This window comes from Myotis daubentonii, chromosome 14 (genome assembly GCF_963259705.1).
Source record: "Myotis daubentonii chromosome 14, mMyoDau2.1, whole genome shotgun sequence".
In the NCBI taxonomy this organism is placed as follows: domain Eukaryota; kingdom Metazoa; phylum Chordata; class Mammalia; order Chiroptera; family Vespertilionidae; genus Myotis; species Myotis daubentonii.
In genome coordinates, this window is record NC_081853.1 from 57,810,649 (window position 1) to 57,821,224 (window position 10,576).

The 10,576-nt window shown below is 49.6% G+C and overlaps 1 protein-coding gene across 1 annotated transcript in view; it reads right to left on the reverse strand.

The window, feature by feature from the left end:
• The window catches only part of RBM6 (RNA binding motif protein 6), a 72,364-nt gene extending 62,719 nt beyond the window's left edge, over positions 1-9,645 (reverse strand). The window contains exon 1 of the mRNA XM_059664700.1: positions 9,509-9,645. The gene's annotated coding sequence lies outside the window, so the exon portion shown is untranslated. The remainder of the gene's footprint in view (positions 1-9,508) is intronic.
• Between the last annotated feature and the right edge of the window lie 931 nt (positions 9,646-10,576).

Below are 10,576 nucleotides of genomic sequence, written 5' to 3' on the forward strand. Positions count from 1 at the left end.
TCTGTCCTCTAGGGAGGTGCTAATCTAGCCTTTGCCTGAGGCTATCCGGCAAATGCCTCTGTGCAGGGCTTGGGCGGGGCGGGTCGCACAGGATCAACAGGGTGGGCCGGAGAGAGCAGTTATGGCGGCTCTCAGTCCTGTCCCAAGGGGCTCTGCCTCTCTGAGTCCCAGCACCCGCTGCAAAGCTCGGAGAGAAAGCTGCACTCGCTCTGACCGAAGCCAGACAGTCCCGCTTCTCCCGTTTGAGTCTGGGTCGCTAAAGACTCGCCCGGATCTGGTGCTCAGAGTCTGCGACTCCCTCCCGATTGAAAACAACAACCGCGCCCTCCGCCGCCAGCCCGCTCCGCGCACTCCGCACCTCAGAATTTGACTTCAGCACTGCGCCTCCTCTGAGTGTCCCTATGCGTTTCTCTTTCCTCCTAGTTGTAGGACTTCCACTCAGCCAGCGTTCCTGTGGTTCTGGGTGATGTCCCTTCCGTTTTTTTGGTTTCACTTTTGAAGTAGTTGTTCAAAGCAGCAAACTCCGGCGTTAACCTATGCCGCCATCTTGGTTCTCCCCATTTTCTGCTTTTTTCTTTTTTGTTTGTTGGTGTGGTTTGTTTGAACTCCTGGCACTCAAGGGAATCTTTTTTAAAATATTAGATGAACAAGTGCTCAAAAAAAAAGCGGCCCAGTGGTGTGGCTCAGTGGTTGAGCGTCGACCCTTGAACCAAGAGGTCGCTGGTTCAATCCCTGGTCAGGGCACATGCTTAGGGTCCTATTCTATTTGTTGGCTGTGGTATGCAGCAGCTTTATTCTGCTGTAAACACTGATTTTTTCCCAAAATAAATGCTTTGGGCCCCAAAGGACAGTCAGCTAAAAGCATAAACAGGGCACAGAAGGCAAAGGTTGGTTTGAACACCTAGCCAACTAGAAAATGTTTTTTATTGATTTGAGAGAAGTAGGGAGAGGGCAGGAGGGAGGGTAAGAGGTAGGAGGAGGAAGGGAGAGAGAGGGAGAGAGGGAGAGAGGGAGAGAGGGAGAGGGAGAGGGAGAGGGAGAGAGAGAGAGAGAGAGAGAGAAACATCAATCTGTTGTTCCATTCAGTGGTTGATTCTTGTATGTGCCCTGACCAGGATTGAACATGCAACCTTGGATACTGGGAGGGTATTTTACCAAACTGACCTATTGGGTCAGGGTCCCAACCATGAATTTTTAAACAATAGCAGCTCTAGCCTGGCCAGCTAGCTCAGTATGTTAGTGTTCTCCCGATATGCCAAGGTTGCAAGTTGGATCCCAGTCAGGACACATACAAGAATCAACCAATGAGCTCTAGCCAGTTTGGCTCACTGGACAGAGCGTCGGCCTGCGGACTGAAGGGGACCAGATTCGATTCTGATCAAGGACATATGCCCGGGTTGCAGGCTCGATCTCCAGTAGGGGGCGTGCAGGAGGCACCTGATCAATGATTCTCTCGCATCATTGATGTTTATATCTCGCTCTCCCTTTCCTTTCCTCTCTAAAATCAATAAAAAATATCAACACTAATAAAAGAGAAAAATGGTAATTGGCGTACGAGCTACCCTTTTCATTGGCTAATCAGGGCTATATGCAAATTAACTGCCAACTAAGATTGGCAGTTAACTGCCAACTAAGATTGGCAGTTAACTGCCAACAAGATGGCGGTTAATTTGCATATGTAGGCACAATGCAGGGAGGCGAAAGGGAAAGGAGGAAGAAGTCCCCTGCCACTAACAGTGATCGGAAACCCAGGGGGTAGCTAAGAGCTGGGGGGCAGGGCAAAGGCGGCCCTGGGGCCATGATCGGAGAATCAGGTGCGTTTTCCGCCCTGGCCAGTGATAGCAGGAAGTAGGGGTGGAGCCAGCGATGGGAGCTGGGCACGGTCGAAGCTGGCAGTCCCAGGAGCTAGGGGTCCCTTGCCTGGGCCTAAAGCGAAGCCCACGATCGTGGGGCCGCTGCAGCTGCGGGTCCCCGCTGCCCGGGCCGGACGCCTCAGCCAAAGGCATCAGGCCTGGGCAAGGGGCCGATCCTGCGATTGGAGGATGATGGGGGTCAACGCCTGAGGGTTCCCAGTATGTGAGAGGGGGCAGGCTGGGCTGAGGGACACTCCCCCCCCACACACACACACCCAGTGCACGAATTTTGTGCACCGGGCCCCTAGTATACATATAAAGAATTAACCAGTGAATGCGTAAATGGGTGGAGCAACAGACGGATGTTCCCCCCTCTCTAAATAAATACATAAAGCCCTAGCTGGTTTGGCTCGGTGGATAGAGTGTTGGCCTGCGGACTGAAGGGTCCCGGGTTCAATTCCAGTCAAGGGCACATGCCCAGGGTGTGGGCTCAATCCCCAGTAGGGGATGTGCAGGAGGCAGCCAATCAATGATTCTCTCTCTTCCCCCCCCCCCTTCCTCTCTGAAATCAACAAAAATATATTTAAAAATAAATACATAAATAAATTGAAAAGAAAAAAAGACCAGAAGCAATTTTAAAATGTACTATTGGAACTAGTGGCTGCTGATAGCACTCTTATCCCCACCAAAAAATTCCCACTAAGATTTTATGTGTCTTCCCTCCAATTACAGGGCTTCAGACTGAAGTGGGAGTTTGCATGCCGCTGCCTTCTCTGGATGTGGCAGCACCTTCTCAGGCTTCATCTCCAGAATCACATCCTGATTCCCCACTGATGGCGCTTGCTTTGTGGACCACCATACCACAATCGAAAGTTAATTTTCATAGCAGCACAATTCACCATAGCTAAGATCTGGAAACAGCCCATCAGTAGATGAATGGATTAGAAAACTGTGGTACATCTACACGATGGAATACTATGCTGCTGTAAAAAAGAAGGAACTCTTACCATTTGCAATGGCATGGATGGAACTGGAGAGCATTATGCTAAGTGAAATAAGCCAGTCAATGAAGGAAAAATACCACATGATCTCATTCATTCATGGATAATAAAGACCATTATAAACTTATGAACAAAAATAGATTCAGAGGCAGAGCTGCCTCGAACAGACTGTCAAACTACAGCGGGAAGGCCGGGGAGGGTGGGGGGGCAGGAGGAGGAGTAAGAGATCAACCGAAGGACTTATATGAATGCAAATAAGCATAACCAATGGACATAAGACACTGGGGGGTAGGGGAGGCCAGGGGATTGTCAGGGGCGGGGGGGGGGGGGAAGGAGACATATGTAATACCCTTTGTAAGACTTTAAGCAATAAAACAATTAAAAAAAAAAGAAAAGAAAGAAAGAAAGTTAATTGGAAGCCCTGGCTGCTTTGCCTCAGTGGATAGAGCGTCGGCCTGTGGACTGAAGGGTCCCAGGTTTGATTACGGTCAACGGCACATGCCCGGGTTGTGGGCTCGATCCCCAGTGGGGGCATGGAGGCAGCCAATCCATGACTCTCTCTCATCATTGATGCTTCTATCTCTCTCTCCCTCTCCTTCCTCTCTGAAATGAATAAAAATAGATATTAAAAAAGTTAATTAGAAAAACAAATTAGTTGAAAACGGACCAGACATAATGTAGCAGCTAAACAATAAGTTTCTAAAAGAAACCAGAGGAGAAAGTCTCCCTGAGTGTGGTGTCAGCAGACACTCCTAGGAAAGGTCCGGGAAGCACTACCATAGAGATTAAAATGAGAACCTGTTCTTCAGAAGACTCTGTTTACGAAAATGAGCAGGCAAACTAGGGAACGGGGAGTAAATATCTGCCACATGTACCTGGAAAATGCTCACTATTATTAGTCCTAAAGAAAACCACAATCACAATACGCACCCACTAGAACTGCTAAAATTAGCAAAAAGACTCACTAAATCAAATACACATGGGTTTCCAGGAACCAGAACTCTCATACATTGCTGGAAAGATGACAAAATAGTACAAGTACTTGAGACATTGCTCTGACAAATGTCACTCTAAGACGCAGTAATTCCACTAAGTATTTACCTGAGGTAAATGAAAACAAAATACTTGTACAAATATGTTTATAACAGCTTTATTCATAATAGCTCTGAAAATGGAAAGAAGCCAAACAGCCTGCAGTAGGATATAAACATTGTTTGGTGTCCTGAAGGGCTTTCCTCAATTAAGTAGTTTACTTCCGTCTGATTTCTAATAGAGAGGTGCCTTTTGGTCAAATGGAAGAGGAGTCAGTAAGAAACGGGACATGGGAAAGTGGAATCAATAAGATCCATTCTGATTTTAAAATTACATATTTTTAAAAATTGTTGTAAAATACACATTGTAAAACTTGCTATTTGCCATTTTTAATTATACATTTCAGTGGCATGAAGTACATTCACACCATTGTGCAACCATCACCACCATCCGTCCAAAGGACTTCTTTCATCTTGCAAAACTAAAACTCCATATTCATTAAACAGGAGCTCCCCATTCCCCTCTACTGAGCCCTTAACAACCAACATTCTATTTTCTGTCCTATGATTTTTTAAATGTTTTTATTCATTTGAGAGAAAGATCAATGAGAGAGAAACATGGATCAGGAGCCACCCGCATGCCCCCTACTGGAGATTAAGCCTGCCACTCAGCAGGTGCCCTAACCAGGAATCAAACCAGCAACCTCCAGGTGCACAAGACAAGGTTGAGCCACACCAGCCAGGGCTGTCTCTATAATTTTGACCACTCTAATGTACCTCTCATGATACTAGTGGAATCATACAATATTTGTCCTTCTGTCACTGGCTTATTCACTTAGCATATTGTCTTTAAGGTTCATCCATATTGCAGAATCTATTAGAATTTCATTCCTTTTTATTTTTATTTTTATTGATTTCAGAGAGGGAGCGGGAGGAAGAGAGAGATAGAAACATCAATGATGAGAGAATCATTGATCGGCTGCCTCCTGCACGCCCCCTACTGGGGATCGAGCCCGCTACCCAGGCCTGTGCCCAGACCGGGAATCAAACCATGACCTCCAAGTTCATAGGTCAACACTCAACCACTGAGCCATGCTGGCCGGGCTCCTTTTTAAGACTGAATACATTCTATAGTATGAATATACCTATTCACACATTCTATGTATTCATCAACTGATGGACACTTGGGCTACTTCATCTCTTAGCTGTTGTGACTAATATCTCTGAGTCCCTCACATATATGGTGTCAAGGGATTTTTCAATAAGGGTGCCAAGACCATGCAATGGAGAAAGGACACATTTCAGCAAATGGTCATAGGAAAGCTGGATACCCACATGCAAAAGAATGGAGTGGGACCCTTACCGAACATCAGATACAAAAGTTAAAAGGGGGAGCTTCATGCATTGGATTTGGCAATGATTTCTTGAATGACACCAAAAATACAGGCAACAAAAGAAAAATAGACAAACTGGACTTTATCAAAGGGCCCTGGCCGGTGTTCGCAATGGTTAGAGCAGCGGCCAGCACATCAAAGGGTCGAGGGTTCAATTCCCGGTCAGAGGGTGCGCAGGAGGCAACCAATTGATGTGTCTCTCTCACAGTGATGTTTCTCTCTCTGTCCGTCTCTTTCTCCCTCCTCCCTTTCTCCCTTCCACTCTAAAAATCAATGGAAAAAAATCCTTAGGTGAGGATTAATAACAACAATAACAAACAACCAACACAGAGAAAATAACAAGTATTGGCAAAGATGTAGAAAAAACTGGAGTCCTTGTGCATTGCTGATGGAAATATAAAATGATGTTGCAAATGCTGTGGAAAAACAGAATGGCAGTTCCTCAAAACCTAAACACAGAATTATCCTATGACCCACTTCTAGGTATATGCACCAAAAAATTGAAAAGAGGGACAGGAAGAGATATTTGGATACCCATATTCATAGCTGCATTATTTACAGTAGCCAACAGGAGGGAACAACCCAAACGTCTACCAACAAATGCAGAGATAAAACATGGTCCATACATACCAATAGAATATTATTCAGCCTTAAAAGAGAATGAAGAGCCCCAGCTGGTTTGGCTCAGTGGATAGAGTGTCGGCCTGTGGACTAAAGGACCCAGGTTTGATTCCCAGCAAGGGCACATGCCCGGGGTTGCGGGCTGGAACCCCAGTAGGGAACGTGTAGGAGGCAGCTGATCGATGATTCTCTCTCATCACTGATGTTTCTCTCTCTCTCTCTCTCTCTCTCCCCCTTCCTCTCTGAAATCAATAAAAATATACTTTTTAAAAAAGATGAAGATATCAATCATACCTCAATCAAAATTTTGTTTTTAGATTTTAAAAAAAGGAATGAAGTTTGGATACATGCTATGACATGAATGAACTCTGAAAACATTATGTTAAAATGAATTAAGTCAGACACAAAAGCACAAATATTGAATGATCCCACTCACATGGAGTACCTAGAACAGGCAGATTCACAGAAAGAGGATATAGATCAGATGTTACCAGGTGCTGACAGTAGGGGAAATGGGAGTTATTTGCTTAATGGTTAGAGTTTATGTTTGGGATGATGAAAAAGTTTTGGAAATAGTGGTGACTGCACTACATTGTGCGTGTAATGAACACTCTGAATGTAACTAAATGGGTTAGCCCTAGCTGGTTTGGCTCAGTGGATAGAGCATCAGCCCTCAGACTGAATGGTCCTGGATTTGATTCCGGTCAAGCGCACATACAAGTTACAGCTTGTTCCCTGGCCCTGGTCAGGGCACATGCAGGAGGCCAGAAATCAATGTCTCTCTCTCAAGTCGTTGTGTCTCTCTGTCTCTCCCTCTCCTTTCCACTCTCTCTAAAAATCAATAGAAAAAAGTGCTCATTAACAAACAAACAGCCCTAACCGGTTTGGCTCAGTGGATAGAGCATCAGCCTGTGGACGGAAAGGTCCTAGGTTCAATTCCGGTCAAGGGTATGTACCTTGGTTACAGGCACATGCCCAGTAGGAGGTGTGCAAGAGGCAGCTGATTGATGTTTCTAACTCTCTATCCCTCTCCCTTTCTCTCTGTAAAAAATCAATAAAATAAAAAATAAAATCTCTCTTAAAAAAAAAATTCACATTGTTAAAAAAAACACACACAAATGGTTTCAATAGCCGCCTGGCCAGTGTTACTCAGTGGTTGAGCATCGACCTATGAACCAGGAGGTCACAGTTCATTTCTAGTCAGGGCACATGCCCAGTTTGTGGGCTCCATCCCCAGTAGGGGGCATGCAGGTGGCAGCCAATCAACGATTCTCTCTCATCATTGATGTTTCTCTTTCTCCCTCTCCCTTCTTCTCTGAAATCAATAAAAATCTATTTTTTTAAAAATGGTTTAAATGATGCCCCAGCCATGTGGCTCAGTTGGCTGGAGCGTCACCCTGTGCACTAAAAAGGTTGTGGGATCAATTCCAGGTCAGGGCACATACCTATGTTTCGGGTTCAATCCCCAGTGAGGGAGCATCCAGGAGGCAACTGATCAGTTTCTCTCTCACATTGATGTTTCTCTCTCTCTTTCTCCCTCCCCACTTCTTCTCTAAAAAAAATAAAATAAAATAAAAAAGTCAATACACATATCCTCAGGTGAGGATTAAAAAAATGGTTTAAATGGTAAATTTTGTTACTATATATCACAACTTTTAAAATTTTTTAAATTGATTTTTAGAGAGAGAGGAAGAGAGAGGGAAAAACACTGACCAGCTGCCTCCTGCACGGGGCCACTGAGATGGGGCCCATGACCTTGGTATGTGCCTGACCAGGAATCAAACTGACAGTGTTTTTGGTGCACGGATGGCATCCAACCAACTGAGCCACACCAGCCAGGGCTATCACAATGTTGTAAAAAAAAAAAAAAAATAGTGATATCCAAAAAACATGACTTATACACCTTAAATAAGTGAACTGTCAGATGTGTGAATCCTATCTCAACAAAGCTGTAAAAAAAGTAACAGTGGCGGCTCACATGTATTACATTAACCTCACAACAATCTGTGAGGTGGCTACATTTCTTAACCTCATTTCACATATTGAAGAAACTGAAATTAGGTAATTTGCCAAATGTCCCCGAGTTAGTGGAGTCGCCAGGGAATCAAACACTATCACATTCTAGAGCTCCTACAGTTGGGGGGGGGGGGGGGGCAGCCGTCTAACAGAAAAATTAATTCTAAGCACTTGGTGTTTAGCTAGAAGAGCCCATCCAAGAAATGACACGATTTTTAGAATTTCAAAACTTTCCCATAGTTTTCATCTCAGTGTCACTCTGAACTAAGTCATGATGACCACCAGTAAAACAATAACCACTGGCAGAGGAACATAACCCCGCCCCCGAGCACAGGCAATAAGACGGTGGGTTCACCTGGTAAGCTCCCCCCTGGACAGTCCTCCTCTGAGAGGCTCCCAGAACCTAGGATACAAAAGGCAACAAGCACCCAGGTCTGGCAACAGCACTGGGGAACGAAGGGCGCTGCAGATGTGCAGGACGGACAGAGACCTGGTGCCCACTCCCGGGTCAGGCACCTCCCGGGGGCCAGTCCACGAGGCGAGGTGCAGGTTCCACTGCCTCCCCAACCCGGTGGGCACCACTCAGGAGTGACTGCGGGCTCTGCCAGGCCTACGTGTCTCACCCGCTCGGGACACCCCTCCCCACAGCCCGCACAATTCGCCGAGGCCGACACGATGAAACCATCCACGCGGGTGGCGTCACTCAATCAACAGGGAGTGGACAACAGACCCAGGGCACACTCCCGAGTTCAGAAGCCGAGCCAGGCGACCGGGCGCAGCGGAGTCTGCGGGACTCCTTCACCCACATCCTGCCCCTCTGACCTTCCCAAGCAACCACCTGGAACACGCAAATGGCACGGTTACCCTCGCAGCGGACCGGCCCTGCCAGACCAGGCCCTTCCTATGGGAAACGCGCTCCCCGAGCGGAACGCGGCAGCCACGCGTCCCTTCTCCAGCTGGAAGGAAACCCACTGGCAAAGCCAACCGGGATCTAAAATCTGAAAAGTGGGGCTACGAGGGAAAATCCCGCTCTCCCCACATTCGTCCAACGGGCGCAGAACCCACCAGCCCCCGCCCCGCCTCCGGGTTCTACTGCCCAGGACGTCGGGGTCGGAGCTCTCGCGCCCGGTGGGGTCCCGCCGAGCCCGCTCGTGTCCGTCCGGGTCCGAGGGCCGGGCTACGTGCTGGGCACAGAAGACTCCCCCTCGAGCGACACCTCAGAAAAGCAGGGAAAAGGAAGGAACCGAAGGCCCGGCCGCCTGCGGCCCCTCAGACCGGGAGCCCCGACCCGCCACCACGCGCCAGTGCCCGACTCGCAAGCCGGCCGCCCCGAGGCCGGACCGGTAATCCTACCGCCCGGCCGGGGCCCGCCCCAGGCCCGCGACCGTTCCGGGGCGCTCCTCCCGGGGGCGGCGCCTCGCTCTCCACACCAGCGCTCGGCTCTCTCCTTCCCGAGCCAAGTCGCGGCCGCCCCGCGACCCCGAAGCCGCAGCGTCCAGGCCGCGCGGGCCCTCGACGTCCAGGGCGGCCTGGGAGGCAGGCTTCCTCCCCTCAGGCTCCAGCGCGTCCATCCGCCCGCCCCGGGTCCTTACCGAGGCAGCGCGGCCTCCACGGCCCGCTCCTCCGAATCCTCAGCCGCCGCCGCCGACCCAGTGTCGCGGAGACCGGAACTTCCTCCGCGCCCGGCCGCTGCCTCCACAAAGGCGCCGCGCCGCCGCCTGGAGCGCTCGGCCTGCCGGGATATGGAGTAGAGCGGCGGGTCGCGCCGACTCCCCTCCCGCCGTGCCCCGCGCGTGGGGGGGCGGGGCAGGTGTGTCTTCGGGGGCGGGGCGTGAGGGCACGCTGCTTGTCGGCGTCCAATGGGAGGGCACGCTTTCCCGCCGCTGTGTGTGGGACCCGCGGGGGGTGTGGCTTGGCTTCTAGTGGGCGGCCACTGGTCCTCCAGCTCCCGCGGTTCGCTCCGGCCGGGTGCCGGGGGCGAGGGGACCACCCTGGCCCGTGCAGCTCGAGGCTGCCTTCTCTTTTTTTTTTTTTTTTTTAATATACTTTATTGATTTTTTACGGAGAGGGATAGAGAGTGAGAAACATTGATGAGAGAGAAACATCGAACAGCTGCCTCCTGCACACCCTAGGGAAGTGCCCGCAACCAAGGTACATGCCCTTCACCTGAATGAACCTGGGACCCTTGAGTCCGCAGGCTGACGCTCTATCCACTGAGCCAAACCGGTCAGGGCGAGGCTGCCTTCTTGTGAAGGGAAAGAAAGGGAGCCCGAGGCCGAGGATAGTCAGAGAAGCAGTGGTCACACGGGTTCGTCCCTCTAGGCATCCCCCGCCCGGAAATACCAGGCTGTGTTAGCTACGTTTAAGGTCCAGGAGGGAGCCCTCCCTGCCTCTGAAGGAGAATCAGCCCAGCTGCCACGGGGCCTGACTAGTTCTCAGCAATAAACTGGCTCAGAGTGACTTGCGCGAGGTCACGGAGAAGCTGGAAGCTGCCTGCACATCAGCATTCTAGCGGGACACGGGGCATCGCAGTTTTAGCGAATGCTCTTGCAGTGGCCGGCTCCAGGCTGCCAGGTGGATTGTCTGCACCTGAAATGCTTGCTGATTCCAGCCACCTGGTGTCCCTGTCAGTGGCTCCTTAGAGAAAGAAACCCGATTTT